Raw genomic sequence first — 25,678 nt, forward strand, 5'->3', positions numbered from 1 at the left:
TAGTCTCACTCTTGTTTTTTGTTTTTTTTTTATATTATGCTATATTAGTGAAGCATACATACAAATGTTAGCCCTCTCCAGCAACTTGTTCTCTATAAATGTGACAGAATAGTAAAGTAAGTAAAATAGTAAAATAGTAAAGTGTATCCAAGCCCTCAAATAAGCAAGATAATGGGTTTGCAAATCAAAATAACTTAAATGAGAAAAGGAAACTAAATACTGAGAGGAAGCCTTTTGGGAGAACATGCTTGTGTATCATCTTCCCTATAGGCATACTAATAAGAACAATCGATTTGGCATCATTTACAGCACGTTCAACGCTTTTACAATATACAGTAGTTTTAACTAATGATTAACATTTAAATATGATTCTAGAAACCACAATGACAACAGCAATTTGAAGTGAAAGTCTAGTAATTAATTCCAGAGTTGCCATGCCCAGCATTTTGGAAAGCTAATGAAGTTAATAAAAGCCAAGGGTGATTGCAATATTTTGAAAGCATGTAGCTTACTATCAAGTTGCAAAATTACTTTTAAATGCCAAAATAAATGAGCAATTGCTTGGAGGGGAATATGCTTGAAGGATTCACAGCTGACAGTCTGATAAATGGTTGTACATGGCTTAGGAAACTAGCCGGCAGACAGGACGAGTATATTGATGCTGAAGCCTGCCCCCAGTGGAGTGCCTAATGGAGTTTATATTGATTCAGGCGTAGTTCGGTGCAGATATTTCTAGAGGAAGACATACAGAATTGCAAAGTTATTAAGAAGTTTAAATTGAAAAAAAAAATGGAAAGGAAAGAGGGCTGACAATTGATTTGATTTTCTTTTTCTAATATCCAAAGAACAATTAAGAGGCCACGTGAAAGATCCAGCACTTAAGCACCACTGTAGCATGGCGAGTGATTTCAGTAATGAAAACTCATACGATAGACAACAATGTTTATTAAAGCATAGACAACAAATACTACATCATACATATTTTTATTAAATCTTTGGCCTCGCCCTTTGAGGTACCTCTGCCCATAATGTAGTATGCTGATAATGTAGAGGCCATCTGAGATGCTATGTGATACTAGCAATTTGACTGACAAATGTTCTAGAAATGAGGGTGCCTAATATGCTTGACATTGGTGTTTTTAATCTAGATTAAAAAATGAATTTCCTGTCTGAACCATCACTTTGCTAAACTGAATGGCTAATTTGGCACAGCCAGGGCACAAACCTGTGCTCCCCTGACACACTATGCAGTTGTGGTTGCTCAATTTCTGCTGTTTTTATTGTTTCCCACTTGTATGTGTAATATGTCCAATTTGCAGGAAATGTAACTATTGCACAAAATTTATTTTGAACAGCTGTAAAACTACATTTAAAATCCACATCTCTTCCTAAATGATTCAATTTATGATTTTTAAAACTTCAATTAAATTACTCTGCTCATGCCAATAAGTCCTGAGATTTAGCCTGCTTGCTTGTCACTTTACCTTCTTTCTTCCAGCTCATTATATTGTCACTGAAACACAGTGCTGGGGTCTAGATATATAATTATTTATTCTAAGCATCTCCCTTTGTGAAATCAACTGCAAAGACAAGGGGGTTTTTTTTGTATTTTTTTTATTGGCAAAATAATAATTTTCATTCTGGTGTTACAAATGATTTTCTTGAAATGAATACATAAACTGTGAACATTCTTTCATGTATAAAAATTGTTTGATTACCAAATTAACCCTGTGGCCTCCCCTAGATGCTGATTAGTGATAAGGAAACACATGTATGCTTATTATTGATTCAGTTAACCAGCTGACACCTGCAGGAAACATCTGGAAATGTTTTGTCGAATTTAAAAAGCTTTTAAAATATTAACTGGAGAAAAAGTTCCCTGCATTGAAGTGCATGTTTAGGGGACAGTTTGCAAATTGACCTTGCCTCCAAAAGCAACTTCCCAGTAACTGCAAGATTTGCAGAGAATGGGTGTGCCGTATTTCAATTAGGGATTCCACCTACCTAACTTCCTTGAACTTCCTGTTGTGAAAACTTCCCCCAATAAAAAAGAGTAAGCTGATCTGACCAATCACATATACAATGATAACACAGAAATAGAGTAAGAGCCGATCCCTATACCGCACAGATCTGACGTAAGTTACCTACCCATTGGTCTGCTGACACTGGAATGTAATCAGAGCAGTGCATTATGGTATACATCACACGAGTACTAGTGTGCATAAAGGGTTGTCAGCCATGTTTCTGATCATTGGGACTAGCTGGTGTTATGAATTCACCTTGTCCATATTTCATTATGGCTTGTTTTTGTGTTTGTTTGTTTAATAATATTAACTGTACGAAACTAGCAAAACACTAGTCTGTTATATGGTACTGTCTGAAGCTGTTGGGGAGGGAACTAAAAAATAGAATAATCTCAGAGATAATTTAGAACTTAATCTTTTGTATCATTCAGTGGACTGGACTTCAAGCAGTAAGGTCTGGATTGCAATATTGTTTCTTATGGTGTAATGGTTGCTAAACAAAAAGAAAAAAATGATCACACACCTCAGCATGCCGTGTCATACACAGATACATCTTATATATGGTCAGAAAAATCAGAAAATAGAGTGCTATTAAGGTCATATTGAAATGAATTAAAATTGAATAATTATCACCCATATTGCAGAGGCGTGTACAGTACTTGGAATAACTTTTTAAGGTTCAGCACCTCTAACCAAATAGTAATCGGATTGTTAATTACGTTAACTTCTTTTGCCTTGCCAATGGAACTATACCATTTTTTTTCCTCTTAAGTTTGACAAGCATCTATAAATTGAATCAATATAGTGGACCCTGGAGACTTTAACCAGCTCAGGTTGCTGAGTGTGATTTTGTTTCAGGCATCCCGTTATTAATGCATGGCCTAATGGCTGGTTGTTGTTTTGAACAGTCTGTGGCTAACGTGAACAAACAACAGTTCAAGTTCTGTATATGACAATATATATATATATATATATATATATATATATATATATATATATATATATATATATATATATATATATATATATAGTGCTTCAGTGCTTCAGAGCTTCATGCATTTAAATGATGATATTTTTTTCCACTTATCTACACACCATACTCCGCACTGTTAGGGGAAAAAAGCTTTACTGAGAAAAAAAAAAATATTAAAAATACAAAACTGAAAGATCATAATTGGATAAGTCTCCACACCCCTGAGTTAATATTTGGTGAAAGCACCTTTGGCAGCAATTATAGCTGTGAGTCTGTTGGGATAGGTCTCTACCAACTTTGCACACCTAGATTTGGCAGTATTTGACCATTCTTCTTTACAAAACTGTCCAAGCTCTGTCAAGTTCCTTGGGGAACGTTGATGGACAGCAATCTTCAAGTCATGCCACAAATTTTTGATTGGGTTTAGGTCGGGGCTCTGATTGGGCCACTCAAGGACATTTACCTTTTTGTTCCTTAGCCACTCCAGTGTAGCTTTGGCTGTGTGCTTTCGGTCATTGCCATGCTGAAAGGTGAACTTCCATCCCATGTTTCAGCTTTCTTGAAGAGGGTAGCAAATTTTCCTCAAGGACTTCTCTGTAATTTGCTCCATTCATTTTCCCTTCTATACTGACAAGTGCCCCAGTCCCTGCCGATGGGATTTAAGGTGGGCTTTCTTGAGTAATGGCTTCCTTCTTGCCACCCTACCATATTGTTGTCACATGCTCACTTTGACCAGTCTTGGCCATAAAAGCCTGTAGCTCTTGCAAGTTGCCATTGGCCTCTTGGTAGCCTCTCTGATCAGTCTCCTTCTTGCTCGGTCATCCAGTTTGGAGAGACAGCTTGGCCTAGGCAGGGTCTTGGTGGTGCCATACATCTTCCACTTCTTAACAATCATCTTGAACGTGCACCAAGGGATATTCAAGACCTTTGATATTTTTTTATACCCATCCCTGGTCTGTGCCTTTCAAAAACTTTGTCCTTGAAAGCGCCTTGGTGCTCATGGTTGAGTCTTTGCTTTGAAATGCACTACCCAGCAGAGGAAACCTACAGGAACTGCAGAATTTATCCTGAAGTCGTGTGAATCACTGCAATTTAACACAAGTGGAGACCACATAACTTGATGTGTGATTTTGAAGGTGATTGGTTAGACCTGAACTAATTTAGAGGGGGGTGGACTCTTATCCAACCAAGCTATTTCAGTTTTTATTTTTAATTAATTTTCTACAAATTTCTAGAATATCTTTTTCACTTGGAAGTTGTGTGGTAGGATGTGTAGATAAATGAAACAAAAAAATAATAATGCATTTTAATTCCATGCTATAAGGCAACAAAAGGTGAACATTTTGAAAGGGGGTGTAGACTTTTTATTGACACTGTACTATATATATAATGTAAAATAATTTTAAGAATAATGTTTCACTGATTAATATTGAGGCAGAAGAAACAGAATATTTATTCGAAACAGGTAGATCACATAGCCTGAATTATCATTTTTACACAGATGACACTCAAATCTGTATTCATTCTAAACCTGATATTGATGCTGCTGCCACTGTTCTTAATTCCTGTATCTCTGACATAAAAAGTTGGATGTTGCAATACTTTTTACAGCTAAACTGTCGTAAGACTGAGGGTATGATGTTAGGTACTTCTCATCAGCTACCTAGAACCAATGCTGTAAATTTGTCAGTTGATGGTACCATGCTTAGATCTAAAATGAAAGATTTGGGTGTGATTTTTGATCCTGGGTTAACCTTTGAACCGCATGTGTTGAATACTGCCAAGGTTTCATTTTTTCACCTCAGAAATATACAGTAAAATGGTTCAAATGATTAGAAATAGAACCAGCATAAAATAGTTTTGAGCTAGTTTTTCCTTTACAGTGGCTTGAGAAAGTATTGACCCCCCTTGGCATTTTTCCTATTTTGTTGCCTTACAACCTGGAATTAAAATGGATTTTTGGGGGGTTTGTATCATTTGATTTACATAACATGCCTACCACTTTGAAGATGCTAAATATTTTTTATTGTGAAACAAACAAGAAATAAGACAAAAAAACAGAAAACTTGAGCGTGCATAAGTATTCACCCCCCCAAAGTCAATACTTTGTAGAGCCACCTTTTGCAGCAATTACAGCTGAAAGTCATTTGGGGTGTGTATCTATAAGCTTGGCACATCTAGCCACTGGGATTTTTGCCCATTCTTCAAGGCAAAACTGCTCCAGCTCCTTCAAATTGGATGGGTTCCATTGGTGTACAGCAATCTTTAAGTCATACCACAGATTCTCAATTGGATTGAGGTCTGGGCTTTGACTAGGCCATTCCAAGACATTTAAATGTTTCCCCTTAAACCACTCAAGTGTTGCTTTAGGGTATGTTTAGGGTCATTGTCCTGCTGGAAGGTGAACCTCTGTCCCAGTCTCAAATCTCTGGAAGACTGAAACAGGTTTCCCTCAAGAATTTCCCTGTATTTAGCGCCATCCATCATTCCTTCAATTCTGACCAGTTTCACAGTCCCTGCTGATGAAAAACATCCCCATAGCATGATGCTGCCACCACCATGCTTCACTGTGGGGATGGTGTTCTCGGGGTGATGAGAGGTGTTGGGTTTGTGCCAGACATAAAGTTTTCCTTGATGGCCAAAAAGCTCAATTTTAGTCTCATCTGACCAGAGTACCTTCTTCCATATGTTTGGGGAGTCTCCCACATGCCTTTTGGTGAACACCAAATGTGTTTGCTTATTCTTTTTATTTAAGCAATGGCTTTTTTCTGGCCACTGTTCCGTAAAGCCCAGCTCTGTGGAGTGTACGGCTTAAAGTGGTCCTATGGACAGATACTCCAATCTCCACTGTGGAGCTTTGCAGCTCCTTCAGGGTTATCTTTGGTCTCTTTGTTGCCTCTCTGATTAATGCCCTCCTTGCCTGGTCCATGAGTTTTGGTGGGCGGCCCTCTCTTGCCAGGTTTGTTGTGGTGCCATATTCTTTCCATTTTTTAGTTTAATGGCTTTAATGGTGCTCCGTGGGATGTTCAAAGTTTCGGATATTTTTTTATAAACCAACCCTGATCTGTACTTCTCCACAACTTTGTCCCTGACCTGTTTGGAGAACTCTTTGGTCTTCATGGTGCCGCTTGCTTGGTGGTGCCCCTTGCTTAGTGGTGTTGCAGACTCTGGGGCCTTTCAGAACAGGTGTATATATATTGAGATCATGTGACAGATCATGTGACAATTAGATTGCACACAGGTGGACTTTATTTAACTAATTATGTGACTTCTGAAGGTAATTGGTTGCACCAGATCTTATTTAGAGGCTTAATAGCAAAGGGGGTGAATACATATGTACGCACCACTTTCCCGTTATTTATTTTTTAGAATTTTTTTATAAAATTTGGACTATTTTGTGTATGTCCATTACATGAAATCCAAATAAAAATCCATTTTAATTCCAGGTTGTAAGGCAACAAAATAGGAAAAATGCCAAGGGGGGTCAGTACTTTCGCAAGCCACTGTAAGTCTGTATTTGGAATATGTTTATTTGTAGCTTTTATTGTTGTGGACTATTTGGTTGTCACTGTAGTTGCTGTTCTGTCTCGATGGCAGCGCGCTGTGTTTATTCATTTTTAAAAAGGGAAACTCAGGAAAGAACAGAAATGTAGCACTCTGACTGAAAAACTTTACAGCATGTTGATGCAGAGTCATTATCGGCACAAGATGAGATGTCGGTGTGGTTAGTTCTGGGTACCATGTGAAAGATTTATGGGCGCGCGTCTGAATATATACATACATTTTTTTTTTTATTGTTTTAACTGGCGAGTGAGAGTTTCAGGCATTGCAAAATAATGTGGCAGGGGCAGAGCTATGATCTGCTATAAATAGATATGCTGTGGTTTGACTGTGGCACTAAACTGTGAGATTGCACTTTGTCTATGGATTCAGGACAAATGCCATCCAGAAGGCATTAAGTCCAGGAGAGGGTCTTGATCTTTACATTTCAGGACTGTCCCTCCCAATTAGGGATGGGTGGTCATCCTATTTTACACACCCACTGGCAACCGCTGCTCCACCGATCTTAAACTGCTGTGTGTCCCTTCTGCTCGACTGCACTCTATGGGTGACAGGGCATTCTGTCGCTATGCCCTAAAACTGTGGAACTGTATTCCGTTAGAGATCAGGGATTCAGCAACTTTGAGCGTTTTTAAATCTAGCTTTAAAACTTTTTTATCATTCCTTTTCCTTGTTTCTGTTTTTGTTTCTACGGTGATTGTTTTTGTTGTGTTTATCTTTGTTCTGTGAAGCGCTCTGAGACGATGGCTTTTAAGGGCGCTATATAAAATAAAGTTTATCATTATATTATTATTACAGTTAAATTTAAAATCCCAAAAGAAAAGGTAAGTAGAGATTTAAAAGGAATATGTTGCAGGAACCTCCAGTGCATTTGTTCAATTATTGTAGTTAAAGGTATATTCCAGGAGACTCTAAGTAAAGAATATGTGAAGCTCACATGATATGAAAATGTTTAGTCATTGTGTTCTGTTAGCAGTTTAGGTTTGATTGTGCCATTGTTGTTATGTTTGCCATGTTTGTTTTTGTATTTTTTATATTAAAAAGTGTTTCCTTTAGAATAATAATAATAAAAAATAATGGCTAATACTAGACACAAATGTTCTGTTGCGTTATTGAAAAATGATTTGAACAGTAAGTACAGTACCTTGTGAGTATTTTAAAGACTCAATGGGACTTTGAGTTGTCTTGGATTCTGAGGCAGGCCTCTGAGGTTTTAAGCCATGACTTGGTATACTAGTGGGAGATCCGTTTGTGATCCTATAACAGATGCTAATTACATTTTAATGTGTAATTAAAATACAGTCATAAATCAACTTGTATCTTGTTAACAGAGGTTTGGAGAAGATTTAAAGGCCCATGAGCCAAGTTTCAAATACATGTCAATTAAGGATGACTAAACCTCAGAAGGATTAGATTGGAGTCTTGTTTTCAGTTCTAGCTAGCTGGTTAAGGTAAAGATAGTACAGCCATTTACAACACAACAAGAGTGTCAATCTGGAGGTGCATTAGCATCAGCCCAGCAATGCTACAGATAAACACAACAACAATAAAGCCCTTTTCATATACTGTCTTTTGATAGTCATGTTTGTATTGGGTCTGTCAACATGACTTAATTTACCTCCTAAAAAATAACAAAGCTTCCTCCTTCTTTGAGTAAGTCTGATACAGAGACACTGTTTGTGTGTTGGATTTAGTAACTCTTTCTGTCAGTGCTTTACAGAATTTGATGTCAATACTGACTTTTGCAACTCATATTCTGACCACCCCTATTTTACATGAACAAAATATATTAGCGATTATACAACTCTGAGTCAATGGTTCCAATGTTTCAATGCTTCAATGACTTGGTCTCTTGTTAAATTCAAGGCACTGCATTATATTTATTAATGCTGGTGTCCCATCTCTTCAGCAGTGGATCTTTATGCTGCACTGTGATGATCTCACTCATTTCACTACACTGTACCTTTAATTGTGAGTCTCCACCTAATGGGTGGAGCTTACGCTCCCCACTGTGGTTTACTGTATAACAGTCTTGAGTGGGAAAGTAAACTGACAAGAGGAAAGCTGTATGTGTGCAGGCTGCACCTCGTATAGGGATCTCGTAACTGAAAGGCCTGTACAAATATCCTGTATGTAACCAGGCAGCTAATTACTGGGAACACAAGTTATGTGTAGCATGTTGATTTGGAACTACAATAAAGCAAGTTATTAGGAGTTTTTGTTAACTCAGAAATGTCTTCATCTAGACAATGTGGGGAAGCTATAAAAAAGGCCAACAAGATGCTCGGATATATTATGAAAAGTGTTGAATTTAAATCAAGGGAAGTAATGTTAAAAATGTACAATGCATTAGTAAGACCTCATCTTGAATATTGTGTTCAGTTCTGGTCACCTCACTACAAAAAGGATATTTCTGCTACAGAAAGAGTGCAAAGAAGAGCAACCAGAATTATTCTGGGTTTAAAAGGCATGTCATATGCAGACAGGCTAAAAGAATTGAATCTATTCAGTCTTGAACAAAGAAGACTATGCAGCAACCTAATTCAAACATTCAGAATTCTAAAAGGTATTGACAATGTCGACCCAAGGGACTTTTTTGACCTGAAAAAAGAAACAAGGACCGGGGGGTCACAAATGGAGATTAGACAAAGAGGCATTCAGAACAGAAAATAGGAGGCACTTTTTTACACAGAGAATCATGAGGTTTTGGAACCAACTCCCCAGTAATGTTGTTGAAGCTGACACCCTGGGATCCTTCAAGAAGCAATATTGTTTGGCTTAGTTTGGTTAAGCAAGATTTTGAATATTAGTGCACTATACTGTAGATGATGTAATTTGTGTAGATGGTTTTAGTGAATCTGTCCACAAAAAGTTGATTTTCATAATCTATTTAAAAAGCCATAATCTATCTATCACTCTTACCACTGTTTGTGTAAACACTGAGATGAGCTTTTTATCTGATCTATTGTCTTTGGAGACTCAGTGTAGGGAGGAAGGTTACTTCTGCCTCTAATCTCCTATATAACATAGATATTTGTTGGGTTTTTGTCTGCCTTTAATTACCTTTCTTTATTTTGAAAGCATCCCCATTCCCTTTTGATATGCAGGTTGGCTTATTTTGTTTGTTTCAGGAGATTCAGGCTTCATTATTGTTCTTTTGAATGGCCACCCAGACACAGATAATACTAGTTATTATACAAGTTGTATTAACACGTTACTTTGCATTGAGAATAAGACAGTACCACCACTGTTGCAACTTACACTGATTGAAGTACTATAGTACTGATAACCTAAGCAGTTTTTGCTCAAATAAAACAATACACTGTGTAGATCAGGTTTTTTTACTCTTATTTTGAAAGTGATAAACATTGCTCTCTCTACTATAGCTAGTAAGAAGAGAAAACTTAATGGTGAAAATTGTAGATTCAACAATGTGTGGACCAATAAATACTTATTTATTTTATCAACTGTACCGAACACAAAGCCAGTGTGTTTATTATACAATGAATGTGTGTCAGTAGTTAACGAGCACAATATGAAAAGGCATTTTGAAACCAAACATGGAGCTTTTGGAAATACGTATCCAGAGGGCTCAGCAGTTAGAAGCTCAAAAGTAGATGTGCTGGTTTCCTCACAGCAGCATGCTTGTGCAACTCTTGTGCGATCTTGCACTCAACAAGAGCAAGCATCAGCAGCCTTGCTATATGTGGCTTGGATACTAGCAAAGAATAAGAATCCGTTCTCAAACTCTGAAACTATGAATGAGTGCATGCTGGCTGTTTTAGATGAGGTAGTCACTGATGAAAAAATATATCAAGTGTAGTTTCATCAGTTCAGCAAATTCCACTTCTGCAGTTCTGAGCTGAGATCATCTCAATTGCAGCAGATGAGTCCACCAACAACACAGACATAGCTCAACTGTGCATGTGTGTGCGTTTTTTTTTTTTTTTTTTTTTTTTTTTTTTTGTATGGGAAATGTTTCTGTAAAAAAAATGCTAGCTTTATTTCTGTTTGAAAATTACATTAGCATTGATTTTTTTTTTTTTCAAAACATTTTTCAATGAGCATGGACTTGACCTACATAAAGTATGTCTTCTAGTTACGGATGCTGCTCCTTCAATGACGGGAAGGACAAAAGGTCTGATTGCAAGGCTGTCTGCTTTAGCACCACAGATGCAGTCCTTGCATTGCATTAGACAGCAAAGTATTTTTTGTGACAAAATTTGTAATGAGCTGAAAGATGCAACTGACACAGTGATGGCAATCATAAACTTCACCCAATCTACATCAAGCCCCCAACATCGGCTAGCTGACATGTCCACAGACCATCATGATCTGCTAGTGCACAACGATGTTGACAGGCTCAGTAAAGGCAATGCATTGGATCACTTCTGTGATCTCAAGAATGAAATAATCATATTTCTTAGTAATTGTCCTCAAAAGAATTCAGAGAACTATAACAACGTGGTTCAGGAAGATGAGTTTATGGCAAAAGTATGTTTCTAGAGTGATATATTTGGACACTTAAATACACACAATTTGGAACTACGAGGAAAGGATAAGACCATAATCGACTTTGTTGAGAAACTAAATGCCTTTCAAAATAAGTTGTCTCTCTTTTCATCTGATATACATTTGCCAAAACTTCTTCACTTCCCAAAGCCACTCAATTTTATCACTTCATCATCATTCAAAGTCACCCCTACGATGACAGATTTCTTGACCTAGCTGAAGAATAACTTTTCAGATAGATTTCAAGATTTTCATCTGCCTGAAGAAGACTTGATGTTTGCTCGGGATCCATTCCTTATTTCACCAGAAAGTGATTTTGCATCAAACACAAGGCAGTTACTCTCTCCAGTTTAAGAAGGTCTGTTGCAGTTGGAACTAGTGAACATTCATTCAGTCGTCACATTCTTTGAAACAGGATTTACAAAATGCAGATGCTGCCAGGTTTTGTACTGAAAGCATTCAGCAGGATCAGTTTTTACAAATGCTAGGAAATTAGTTGTACCCGTACTCATTACGTTTGGCTTTACTTATAACCCAGGGCTGGCAATGGAACATGAAACAAGCAATGTGATTGGTCAAGCTAGGTTCCAACTGTCCATATAGTGGATGGATACAGACAGTTGAACGCTTGTCACATATTCGAAAGCACAGCTCTGCCTCATAGAATTTAAACTACCGGTAGCCATCTTGCAGATGTACTAACTATCTAACCATAAAACTGAGTGACCAATTACCAGCAAAAAATCCCCAAAGTAGGAAATTAACTGGAAGATACCAAAATGGAAAAAATACCCCAAAAAAAGAACAAAAATCACTGTCTCTAGATCTCACCCCGACTTTGTCACTTCAAATAATGTCTTTTTAGCGGTTTGTAAACACTACAGAAAAACACAAAAAGACACATCTGCACATTATCCACCCCTCTACGACGCAGACGTGGAAAAAAAAAAACTTTGTCATTATTTTATTTTTTTACCCCCCGTTCTGCTGAAACCTGGTGGTTCTTTTCAATGGCAATGTAAAATTCAACATCAATTCAACACAGGTAAATATATATTTGCTTAACTTTTGCATGTTTCAATTAAATCAATTTACTCAGCTTAACTTAGTGTGTCGTTCAAAGTTATAAACAGGACTACTTTTGTGGTCCCTTTATTGATGTAAGCATATTTAATAAAAAACTGAAAATGTTGCCCTAAAAATTACTTTTTTTTTTTTCAAATTCAATGTTGGCCTGTATAATAAATGAAATGAGGCCCTTCATGGTGTCTGTATATGTACACTTCACCTCACAATGCCCCAAGGTGTCTGTATATTCGATGTATACTGACACCCTGTCAGGCCTTCTTAAATACTTATACCTGTGAGTCCAGCTTCTCACATGAATGTGATAACGAGCAACACCCGCAGTTCACTGAGCAATGAAGGGCTGCAACACTGCTTCTGAATCACTCTGACGTCATAAGAGTCTAAGTTTATTAGGGCGGCTCAAGGTAAGAAGTGCAATTTTTCGCATTGAAACTCAATATTAACTGTTATAGTATAATAGTTGTACTATTAGTCTGTCACGCACAAGCAAGGGAGCTGTTGCTGAGTGAATCTCGGCTCGAATAACAGCAAGAGACAGTCACAACTGTTACGAGTACCGGTATATGATGAACAAGAAGTTTGTATTTTCTTTTGTTCTTTATACAGTACTTTACTTCCTTTTGTTCATCTGTTCATTTTTTCCTATTGTATTCTCGCAGAATATATCAGATATTCAAATGACAATTTTAGTGTATGGACAGGAGAACATTGTTTTTTTTTTATTTCTTTATGTTTTTATTTTTTCATATATTAATTATATTATTATATATATATATATATATATATATATATATATATATATATATATATATATATATATATATATATAATACTCTGTGTGCATTATAGACTTTATTCTGCATTCTAACCCTATACACACTGTACAGTCGAGTATTTATTCTTAAAGAATAATGTCAGTTTAATTTGCAGACAATGTAGATTTATTTTCCTAATCCTTTGTTTTTTTGAGATTTATTAAAAAGTATATCATACAAAGAAGATTAAAAGTTTGGTCAGAAACATCAAATGTCATCAGTTGGGAAATTAACCAAACCATAGAAACATGATTACATCAATTCCCCATATGCTACTGTTCTCCCTTTCCATGGGACGAATCTGTTTGTTTTTAACCTATTCAAGTTTTCGTTTTTGTGTCAGAGATAGAATACAAACAATGACACAAGTGTATTTGTTTTAAGTGGCGCACTCACATATTGTGTGACGATAGGCAGGTGGTCGCTTAATACAGTTAAATAAAATCCAAAATATAATTGGGAAGAATTTGAAGTGGTCGCTTAGACCAGGTGGTCGTTAAAAATAGGTGGTTGCATGATCAGGTTTGACTGTATATATTATAATATAACGGTTATACTACTAAAATGTTACATGCATTTTTGCAATGGTATTTTGTTAAATGTTCACACTGTTCTAGTACTATTCATATGGTAAAATGTATAAGTTTAATATACTAACATTATGTAATATAATATTTATTATATTGCTTAAAAATGTGCAGAGTAAAATATTTCTGACCTGCCTACTCCTAACTTCTTTCAATCTGGCCACCTTAAAAATCTAGTTGAGGGCCCTGCTGTAGATACTGGTCCCTTTTTTCCTTTCCTAGCTGAATTTAAAAAAAAAATCTAATATATTTTAAATTGAATACAATATATTATTTCCACATACGGCTGAATGGAAGCAGCTTAGGGAAATCCTATTAATGGGAACTCATTATGTAACTATATCTACAGACTTAACACAAACACCATTTCAGCAGGGTTGTGGGCCTCTGTCCTTAAACAAGACAATCTTAGTTCTTCCGATGAACATTTTTGAGGTTAGAGAAAAATTCAGACCATGTTTCAAAGACATTGCGCTATTGTGGTGAACTTTAACATAAAACTATTTAACTATAAATGTCCTATTTGATACACCTTTGAATCGGTACAGGACACTGATGAAAAGCTCTTAATGTGCCTATAAAATGGTGAACAGAAAATGAATGTGGTAGTGAGAGTGTACTCGCCAGGCTCAAGTTCCCTATCTCCTAAACGATCTAATCCTCAAAGTTACTTTTAATGCAGAATTAAATACTTTGTAAGAAAACAAAGCAGTGTATGGGAAGGCCAGAACTGCACAAGCTTGGTTCATTGCACAAAATATACTTTTTAAACAGCCCACACTGCATGGTCTGTGGCATTTGTACTGAAATGTGTGAATCAAACTGGGCTCGGAGTTCTGGACTGGTTGAGAAGTGGAAAACATCAATGCTTCAATAGGAAGAGTCCTTGAGGAAGGTTATGTATGCCTCCTCTGGTTTGTTTGGAAGCAGTCCCCTGGACACCCATGATGACTCATCTCAAAGCATTGACGGCTGCTTCCACAGACACAGATTAGCCTGGTTTTGTCAGTGGGGGTTGTTACAATGTTGTGAGTCAGGGATTAAATTTATTCCAAACTCATTACTTCTTGGTTAAAGTTATTTGTTTTCATTTCAAAATAATGTTACCGAACTATTGTTGAATGATTTGTTATAAAGTGATTTACCAGCAGGATAAAATTATTTAAAAAAAAAAAAAATCAGGTATTAAAATTATTGGCTGTGATTTGCCCTGAATTTCCCATTTCTCTTTTTATATAAGAAGAGAAAACTTGACGGCTGTGCATAATGAAGGCATCCACCTTATCATGGGTGGCTAAACATTTTAATAGAAATGCACACTCTGACATCACTGTTTGTGGAGTGTATCAATGCTGTAGAACACACTACCAGGAAGCAAAAAGAATATTGCTTGGTATTATATTGTAGAAATCCTTGGGGCTGGGAGAGATTCAAATGTGATTAAGGGGACTTGCTTGAACAATTTAGGCACTAGCTTATAGCTATGGTGTGGGTTGGTGTAACAGGGTGGAGGCTGACCAGTGACCACACACATTTGCACAAGAGTCTTTACCACTATACAGAAGAGCCAGGCAATTCTACAGGTGTGGCTACTCTTCAGATTAGAAAATAATAAATACTAGAGCAGTTCAGACAGTTTGGAATGGAGTGTGCTGTGAAGGCATGGCATGGACTGCCTTAGCTGTGATCATGTGACCTATAATATATTGCACACACACACACACACACACACACACACACGTTAATTGCAAAACACTTTTAACCACATTGTAATGAATCTCCTCCTAGTGGCTGATGAGGTAATAATACTGATATCAGCATCAGACACGTACTGCAGAGCTCTTTATTTGAATGGTAAGATGTTCATCCAGTCCTTGCCTTTTCATTCAGTTCAATGGACTGAGATGCCAATTCATTTCACTAGTCTTGCCAATTTCTATGTTTAAGCATGTTATGTTTTAAGATATATTTAAATAGACACTGGCACTTTAAATACTAATGGTAGAACAAACACTTGATACTGTGATGGAAATGTTTACTAGTTACACAAACATTGATGATGGTGTTTGGACTGCTACATGTAAGTAAATTGGAATGAATTGAACTGGACGTTAGAGTGCAAGATTATTGTTTGTCATTGTTCCTGACATTGAACCAAACAATGAATGACATGTTGAAGCATGGATAGCACAGTGGTGGTTTGTTGTTTGTTATACTCGAACACATTTAGTGTAATCAAATTCCAGAAGACGAAATAAAGAGGAAACCCTGGGAGACGCATCTCCAAAGGGATTACTAACTTTCCCTCATCAACTATGAAATGATAGAGCTGCATATACTTGGGTTGATCTATTCATTTGCAGTCTATTATTATATTACATATTTTTAGAGCAAGAGGGCAAGAGAGAAGATTATGGTTTAAAATTCAAGTCATTTTTTATTGGTGTCCTAAAGCAATATGTCACTGTCAAATGCTTTATCTGTCAGACGCACTCTTGCCCATAGACAGCTGAGGGCCCTCAGGGAGATTTCACGGTGTCTTTTTTTCATCTAGCGGCAGCAGGTGTGAAGTCATCACAACTCTATTAGCTCTACCATGGGAATAAAAGCGCATTAATGTAATAGAATGACACCCTTGCTCATTACTGGGGAGCTTAGCTGTTTCTGGAGCTGCCCTTTCTGCATCACAGCTTCACTCTCCTGCCAGGCCTCACAGAAATGTGAATGTGAAAGGGTCAGAGCAATGAAGACATTAAACACTCAGTGGGATTCTGGACACATTCCACTCAGCTATCCTCACAGGCTAGGCCCCAATAGACAATCGTCTTCTGACTCTTCCTCTGACAAAAGCGGGGACAATGGGTGACCACTGGCAAGACCTTTTCCATCCCGCTCCGGTTATTATCTCAGGAATCTCCATTCACCCAAAGATAATGCACAGCAGTGCCTGCCTTGTAGAGCCCCCAACTCAATCTTTCCCTTTTTGTTTATTTTAATCCCGGGTTTACTTACTGAACTTTGAAGGAAGCAAATAAAGTAGAAGTGAAGATCAATACCAAGGTGTCATCCAATCTGACTTTAGCATTTATTTAAAGCTGCTGCATGTGAACGATATGCCACAAAGTACTAGGGGTTCATACAGAATTATTAAACAAATAGACCAATTACTGGAATTGATGGTCTTTCAGTGAACTTGGTTAAAAAATGTATTTCATTCACATAAAAGGGATATTGTGACAGCTGCCTTGAAAATTTGTCATAAATACTGATTTACTTTCTCTCTGGGTAATAGCCTGTACCACCCATAGCCTGCTAGATAGTTCTTTATCAACTGTGTCACCCTCGGGTCATTTGGTTTGTGCCACCCTGAGGGCATTTTAACAATACCACCATCTTTGCCAAATAATATCAGAACTGACGTTTTTCGGTACTGAATGTATCACTATAATTACATAAGCCCATATACAGTACATGTTTTGTTTCATATCTTTACCAATGTCTACATAACATCTATAATTGTTAGGATACTGTTCTGACCATGAATGTCACTTATTTATATGATGGCCTGTAATCTAAGTTCCGCTACAGTTCAATTTATTTGATCAGGAAGAGCTGAGAGCATGTTTTCAGTTAGTGATTATATAGGGCACAGGGGACAACATGTGGCGACCTCCCTGTTGGAAATTCCAACAATGATCTGAGCTACCTGTAGATGTGATCGCGGTGCTTCAATATTCTGTGTCCTCTTACTGAAACAATCTAAAGCTGTCATGCACAATGGTGTCCCTTATAGTGCAACTTGCTACAGGTAAAAGCAGGGGTTCATTTGTGCCGGATTGCACCAATTCCCAGACCTGGTACCTTTTTGTTTACAAATTAACCCCTGGGTGTAAGATTATTCTAACTGATGCAACTCATGTATTGTTTTTGATGTTTAGATTCTCTTTGTACATCATTTTCTGCTTCCATCATCACATCCTGGTGACTTTAAAAGTTTAAAACCTTAATGGTGTCAAATAGTGCATACAGTATGTCCTCCATACTACCTCAGATGATAAATAGTCAGCATCTTTCAAACACTGTATGTACATATTGCTTTTATTAGTTCTAATGATAAATGAACAGACAACTTTACTTTAAAATAAGTGGGAAAGCACATCAAAGGGAAACCAATCTATTCAAGCATAGTCTGTTGGCTATGTTATCTTCCGCTCCTTTGATCTCAGTCTCATGCTACCTGTTGTCCTTGCTAACCATTTCACTTTCCTTAGTCGCTGAAACAGTATCCTGAAGCAAAAACCTGTGGGATCAGCCAAAATAAATACCTGAAGCAAGCAGGGACACACATATAGTTATTATATTCAGAAATGACAAGACAGAAACTGATTAAAATGACTTTGTTTAAGAAGGCGTTATGAATAATGATAGGAAAATTTGATATGCTTCAGTCTTAGTTAAGCTAGGGTGTTCAGTTACTCAAAACATGCTGTCTAGAGTGCAAAACTGCAAAGGAGACACACCATGCCAGATTAGTTCGTCCCATGTTCTGTGGTTTGTTGACTAATTACACCGTGTAACAATTTTTTTTTGTTCCTGGGTAGTAAGTGTTATTTCTTAATTGCTTATGCCTCAAAAGTATAGAAAATGGCTATTATTCCCCACAAACTTTGCTTTTGTGACCAGGACAGTGATATTTAAAAATATCACTATTTCCAATGGGAAAACGGGCAAATGTGTCTCTTTTCGTTCACATGATGTCAGAAAAAACAACATATGAATCCAGATTAACATGTATTTATACTAAAGTAATACAAAAATGACTACAAAAGATTTAGAAGTGAAGTTTTTCGAGTTAAGTTTATTTACAGTATAATCGATTTACGATTATACTGTATAAATACATGTTAATTTGGATTCATATGTATAAACGAAAAGACACAAAGTTGCCCGTAAAATCTCGAAAAAGCAAAGTTTGTGGGGAATAATAGCCATTTTCTATACTTTTGAGGCATAAGCTTCTAACCCAGGAAAAAAATTTACAGAATAGTTGTCAAAAGTTATGAGGATCAATAGAATATGACATTCATCATGTAAGAGATAAAACTATCAAATGAAAAATGCAAAATGCATGGCTGCAGTTGTACATTGTTTAAAGAAAAGACTCAATCAGTCAGGTCTTAATAAAGTCCTTATAAATGGGGTATTAGAACACAAAATGGGAAAAATGTACTGAGCACTGTGTATTTTTTGACTTTATCTGAGTAAAATAGCTCAGATAAAGAACTCCTCTTTGAAGAAGATAAGTATTTTTGTTAGCATTGAATATTTCTATGAAGGAATTGCATAGCAGATAGGATAGGAATGTTTTGTTTGAAGCATGCTTTCTGTTTCTAAAACTGCTTCCTAGCGTTTCACCCAGAAGGCTTACACACAGAGTAATATTCAAGCTTGTTCTCATGAAATTGAAAACAAATGAAGCTGTATGGGTCTAATCATTTGCGTTTATTAAGTGTCATGTTCTTCTACTTACATTTCATTTTGATATCATTTATTTACATAGTGATGCATCTCAGTAACATGACTTTGTTTTGGCAGTGATGTTTTCTTATGACCCGAGGCTAAAGAAGGCTGGGAACAATTTGCTCAGCTAAATCTACACCAAAGACTTTTAACAAACAGATGAGAGAAGAATACAGTAATGAGAAGCGGTTCAGAAGCAGTGTAAACAGGGAGTGTACCAGGAACAAGAGCCTTTGAATCTGAACTGCTAGCAAATGACTATTTTGGTTTTATGTAATGTTCAAACTGAATAATCCTTGTCTTTTTAAGATAGCTAATTGTAATTAGTGTTATTACTTTCAACATGATAATGTGGTCATTCATAATTATATATAATTATATATATATATATATTATATATATATATATATATATATATATATATATGCTCTTTCCATGAAATGGACTGACAAGGTGAATCCAGGTGAAAGCTATGATCCCTTATTGATGTAACCTGTTAAATCCACTTCAATCAGTGTAGATGAAGGGAAGACAGGTTAATGAAGGATTTTTAAGCCTTCACACAATTGAGACATGGATTGTGTATGTGTGCCATTCAGAGGGTAAATGGGCAAGACAAAAGATTTAAGTGCCCTTGAACAGGGTATGGTAGGAGGTGCCAGGCGCGCCAGTTTGAGTGTGTCAAGAACTGCAACGCTGCTGGGTTTTTCACGCTCAGCAGTTTCCCATGTGTATCAAGGATGCTCCACCACCCAAAGGACATCCAGCCAATGGCAGGCCAGTGGTTGAAAACTGCTCATTGATGAAAGAGGCCAAAGGAGGCTGATACAAATTGTGCAGAGCAACAGATGGGCTACAGTTAGTCAACTGACAGTCCAGTACAACATTGGTACCAAAAGACACATAAAAGAATACACAATTCGTCGTGTCTTGACACGAATGGGGTATGGCAGCCGACGACCTAACAGAGTTCCACTTCTTTCAGCAAAACACAAGAAACTGCAGTTACAGTGGGCCAAGGAATGAAAACACTGGACACTGGAGGATTGGGAAAACATTGCCTGGTCTGATGAATCCTGGTTCCTGCTGTTTCACGCTGATGGGAGGACTGGGGTATGGAGAAAACCACATGAGTATATGCATCCATCATGCCGCGTGTCAACATTGCAGGCTGGTGATGGTGCTGTGATGGTGTGGGGTGTGTTTTCATGGCACACATTGGGCCCCTTGATAAAATTGGAGCAACGTTTGAATGCCACAGAATATCTGAACATCATTGCCAATCAGGTGCATCCCTTCATGGCAGCAGTGTATCCATCTGCTAGTGGATTTTTTCAGTAGGATAATGTCCCATGCCACAAGGCTAGGATTGTCCAGGAATGGTTCCACGAACATGACAGTGAATTCAGCTTACTGCAGTGGCCTGCCCAGTCACCAGAACTCAATCCAATTGAACATCTGTGGGATGAGATGGAACAAGCTAATCAGAGTAGAGATCCACTACCAGACAACTTGACACAACTTTCCATATGGCTCTGTGTTCAGTGGGACAGTTTTGATAGTTCAGTCTTTTCAACTCGCAACCCAATGCATTCTGGTACGTTTTACCTGTCACAGGTACCATTCTTACCTTTAAGAGAAGCAGGACTATGGTTACCAGAATGCACTGGGTTATACTTTTTTATAGTTGCCGCAACTTTTAATGCGACTACAGTGTTTCTGTTATTTATATTTAATTTTGTTTCAAACTAACTCTGAAAAATAAACTGAAACAGAAAAGGAAACATCACTCTCACATTGTTTTTTTTTTTTTGTTAGTAGGGGATTGGTATGCCTTGTCATCCTCTCTAGCCAATCAGTGATCGTCTTTCCCGTTGCTATGGTTATGTGTGTATTGGTTGTTAAGGGGCGGGACAATGCTAGTGTGACAGTTAAGTCCAACAGTGTGACGTAGATGTTTTTCTGCACCGAAAATTACGTCAGAATGTCAGCTTGATTTCTGTAAAAACTATAATATATTCTACTCGGTATTTTTTTTCTAACTGTAACTTGCTTGTTGGTAATTTCTCTGCAAGAGAAACCGAAACTAAATCTTCTCACAGATGGTAAGCACATTGTTTTTATTTGTACGGGACTGAGTACAGGAATTACAATTGAAATAAAAACAAAACAACAAAATCACCTATAAAAACTTCAGAAGGTCTGCTGTTCTGTACGTAGTTTATTTATTTATTTATTTATTTATTTATTTTTTTCAGGACTGTACTACCATAAAATAAAATCTCTTTACTATGTGTGTACATTAGTTTGTAATTTACGTGCTACATTGAGGCTCCAGTCTCTTCGGGGGCGTTACCTGTACATATTCAGTGTTGTGCGTTTATTTGTTTACTGTGTGTTTTGTTTAGTAGGGGGAGAAAAAATAACTTAATATTATTTATTGATAACGTTTATTCGAGGGCGGCCTCTATTATAAAGCTGATATGTGACTGTGGTGTCAATACGAGGGTGTCTTTAATTCGAAGACGTCTTTAATTCGAGGCGGCGCCAAATTGAAGTAATACGGTATTTACTTTTTCTGTTGAAAATACAATACTGTACCAGCTACAGTAAATCTAAATGGAAGCCTACTATTTCAAAACGCAATCCTTACAGCTATGTATTTCTGACATTGTATCTTTTTTTGTGTTCCCTGAAAAACCGAACTGCTATGTAAATACACAGTAATTAGACACACTTAATGTAAAGTAGTTTTTTTTTTTTTTTTTTTTTTTTTTAACAACTATCCAACACTTGTTCCTTGTTGTATGTTAACATAGGCTTGGTATTTTAGGGAGAATTTCATCTCTGTGTTTGTAATATAGCCAGACTTTAGAACTAATATAAAGCCTTTTGAGATTATCACAAAAGTCAGCCTTCTCTCAATTTCCAGTATTCATGTTCTGTATGGGGATAAAAAAAAAAAAATCACAGGTTATTAACATTTTTTTATTGCCTATGCTTGATTAAAAATGGAAGGTCACATGTTTGGGGTCCCAAGGGCTGTATCACGAAAGGTCTTTTCTGCATTCAGAACAGAAAATAGGAGGCACTTTTTTACACAGAGAATTGTGAGAGTCTGGAATCAACTCCCCAGTAATGTTGTTGAAGCTGACACCTTGGGATCCTTCAAGAAGCTGCTTGATGAGATTCTGGGATCAATAAGCTACTAACAACCAAACGAGCAAGATGGGCCGAATGCCTTCCTCTCGTTTGTAAACTTTCTTATGTTCTTATGTTCTTATGTGCTTGGCAGGTGTTTTGCTGCAAACAGTGAGTCTTGCCATGGAGACGTAACTTTTGTGACAAAGTAGTTTATTATTTAATATTTAATTCTAAACCATAGAAAATATACAGTGTACAATATAAATAATCTAGTGATAGTAAGTGAATATATTTCCGATGACCCTCCTTTCCAAAGATTCACCCATATGAGCAAGAGTAGAAAATACAAAAAAACAGTGGTCTCACACTATAATAACTGAATGAATGACACAAGAGACCAGTAGCAGTAAAATGAAATTTAAAAATTCACAAGACAGGGAATAAAAATGCTAATTTTAGTTCTCCATTTACTTCAAAAACACAATCATCAATTTATATTCCACATCTGTATTTGGAAGAGCTGCAATGTTAATGCAGCCAACAGTGAAGGATGCACAGATTTCAGAATTTATATCCAGAAACACTTTTTTTTTTTTTTTTTTTTTTTTTTTTTTTTTACTGCCAGTTCTCTTTTCCTGATTCTTTGTATTATTATTGATTTGTTGAAGTGGACTTTTTAGGTGTTTCAAGCAGAGTGTGCTGATTCCTATTAGAAGCAGGCTGACAGCAGTCTGAAACTGCTTTTACTCCCTGCAGTAATTGGTATCTAACTTGTCATGAAAGGGCAGCTTTGTGGTGCAACCTTTAATGGCTGTAAAATAGCAGGCAGAGGCAAAAGAAGGCAGGTTAAGCACCTTGTGTGTGTTTGTTTACAGAAAAAAACAACAAAAACTGTTCATTTCCTATTTAAGCAAACATGTCGTAAATTTGAACATAAATGGAAAGACAGTGTGTTGATCTATAAGGCTGCGCTGTCCTCAGCTAGATCAGCATATTTCCCAGCCCTTATAGAAAAAAATAAAGATAATCCTCGATATCGATCTTTGATATAATAGCTAAACTAACAAACAAGCAGAAGGAGCCTTTATAAGTTGCCAATTATCAGCATACAGATATTTTAACAGGAAAATTAGTAATTTAAGAAATCAGATTTCAGACAGTGCACCCAGCTTAGAGCATTCATCCTCTAACATTCAAAATATTATTTCCTCAGGTCCTGCTGCCCCAGGCTAGTCTTTTGTAGCCTTTTCTCTGATTAACCAGTCAGCTTTAACTGACTTGGTTATTAAGACAAAATCTATTACCTGTGTTTCAGATACTGTTCCCACAAGATTACTTAAAGAAGCATTCTCTATGATTGATACTACAGTTTTAGCATTATTACCAATTCCCTATCATCTGGTTTTGTTGCAAATTAATTTAAGGTTGCTGTGGTACAACCCCTGCTTAAAAATCCTACTTTAGACCTAAACATTGTTAACAACTATAGGCCTATTTCCAATCTCCCCTTCTTATCTAAAGTCTTGGCAAGGGTAGTAGTGAAACAGCTTAACTGATTTCTTGCCGTACATAATGTTGAGACATTATAGTCAGGTTTTCACCCAGGTCATAGTACTGAAACTGTCATAATTTGCAAATACAGGTTACCCGTGTTCTTTCAATGAAAACTCTTCCTTACCTGAGTCAAGGATAGTAAACCTCAGTTTAATAATATTTTGTGTGCAGAGCTTGTCTAGTACAATAGCCACTATCAGCTGACTACATGCCAGGTAGGCAGAAGTTTGTTTTTTTGGGGGTTTTTTTGGAAAGTTTGCTGCGCTGTGTGCTGAAATTTACTAATATTTACTCTCTCTCTTGTTGTTCTGCATTTTATTCTATATCTGAGCTCCCATATAAAATACATCATGAAAAAAAAAAAATTCAACACTTTAACACTTAATTTACTGATTCATTTTCTTTTCAATTTAGGGGCAACTTTAAAAACCTGTCCTGTCTTGGATTATGGGGTCAGCTGGCAGATTTAGCTCAGCCCATCAGGGTGGTGCTTAATTACTATTGAGCTATGTCCAAACACAGACGTTCATGAAAAATGGGACAACTAGCCAAAACATGGGGACGACGGGACGTGCTACCTGAAAAGGGGACTGTCCTGGGAAAATCGGGACGGTTGGTAGCTGTAATTCTTGTTAACAGGCAGTGGGTGTTCTGGAGTTAGTTACCTGCTTTTAGTCCGGCATGACATAAAGGAGAATTTTAATCGTTCCTTTTGGTTTGGCTGATGTTGAGAGACTGTTCCTTTTATATAGCTGTGGCTGGGCTTAAATAATTGTTAACTTATCAATGGAGTCCCAGCCACAATCATCACATGTATAGTAGCCATATACAAATGTGTAACAGAAAACACACAGAGATAATATCTGGGTGATAAAATTTATAAGGGTTGTCAAGTGATTAAAAAAGTAGGTTCACCATCAGGAGGTGCTCATGGCAGGCTAGGAATGAGCCTACTGTCGCCTCAGATAACTTCAGATAGGCGTGTGGCCAGCGTACCTGCCTGCCATGACGTCAAGAAGATAACAGGCTAACAGGCTGCAGGCATGGTTAGATAGATGATTCAGTATTATCACCTAGTTAGGACTCATTAGCCTGAACTAGCTGCTATAATTGCCCATTTCCTGGACAATCATCTACTCTTTAACAAGAGCACTTATGCCACCAGTCACGGGCTGTGTTCTGACCCGAGAACCTCGTCTGGGATTATCTACACCTGAGCCTGCGATACTAACCATAATTAAACCATAAGGAATTATATAAACCCCAAGCTGCTGGGCTTACTTGTGCGCCTGATATCCCCTTGGTGATAGATCTAATCTCTGACTCTCCATCCTCGCTGTTCAGCTTCAGCAGCTCTCCTGGACGAAAAAATATTGTCTTTTGTGTGTAATGCTTTGATGGAACTGGTGGCAACTTATTGGTCAGGTTACGCTTGTCTTCCAATGCTAAGGCCAAACATTGCAGCACCTGGTCATGGCGCCAAGTAAACTGTCCTTGGCTAAGACCCACCTTACATCCTGTCAAAATGTGCCTTAATGTTGCAGGTGATGTACACAAAGGACAGGAGCGATCCTTACCCACCCAGAGGTTTAGGTTCTGTGGTGATGGGAGAACATCATATGTTGATCTGATGAGGAAACTGGTCCTGTGCTCTGTTCCAATGTCCATATGTCTTGCCAGCTGATCTTGCGTTGTTCCACACTCTCCCATCTCATACATTCTCCCTGCTTGGCCTGGGAAATGGCCTTTACACACCTGATCCTCTCCTCCTGCTTTTTCACCTCATTGACTACCAGCTTCCTCCGTTGACCTGGGGTTGCCTTGTGCCATGTAGGAGGAGCTGAACTGAGACCAAAACCAACTTTTCCATGCTGAACTTGCCCCATAATATCTCAGATT

The sequence above is a fragment of the Polyodon spathula genome, chromosome 6 (genome assembly GCF_017654505.1).
Source record: "Polyodon spathula isolate WHYD16114869_AA chromosome 6, ASM1765450v1, whole genome shotgun sequence".
Classification (NCBI taxonomy): Eukaryota; Metazoa; Chordata; class Actinopteri; order Acipenseriformes; family Polyodontidae; genus Polyodon; species Polyodon spathula.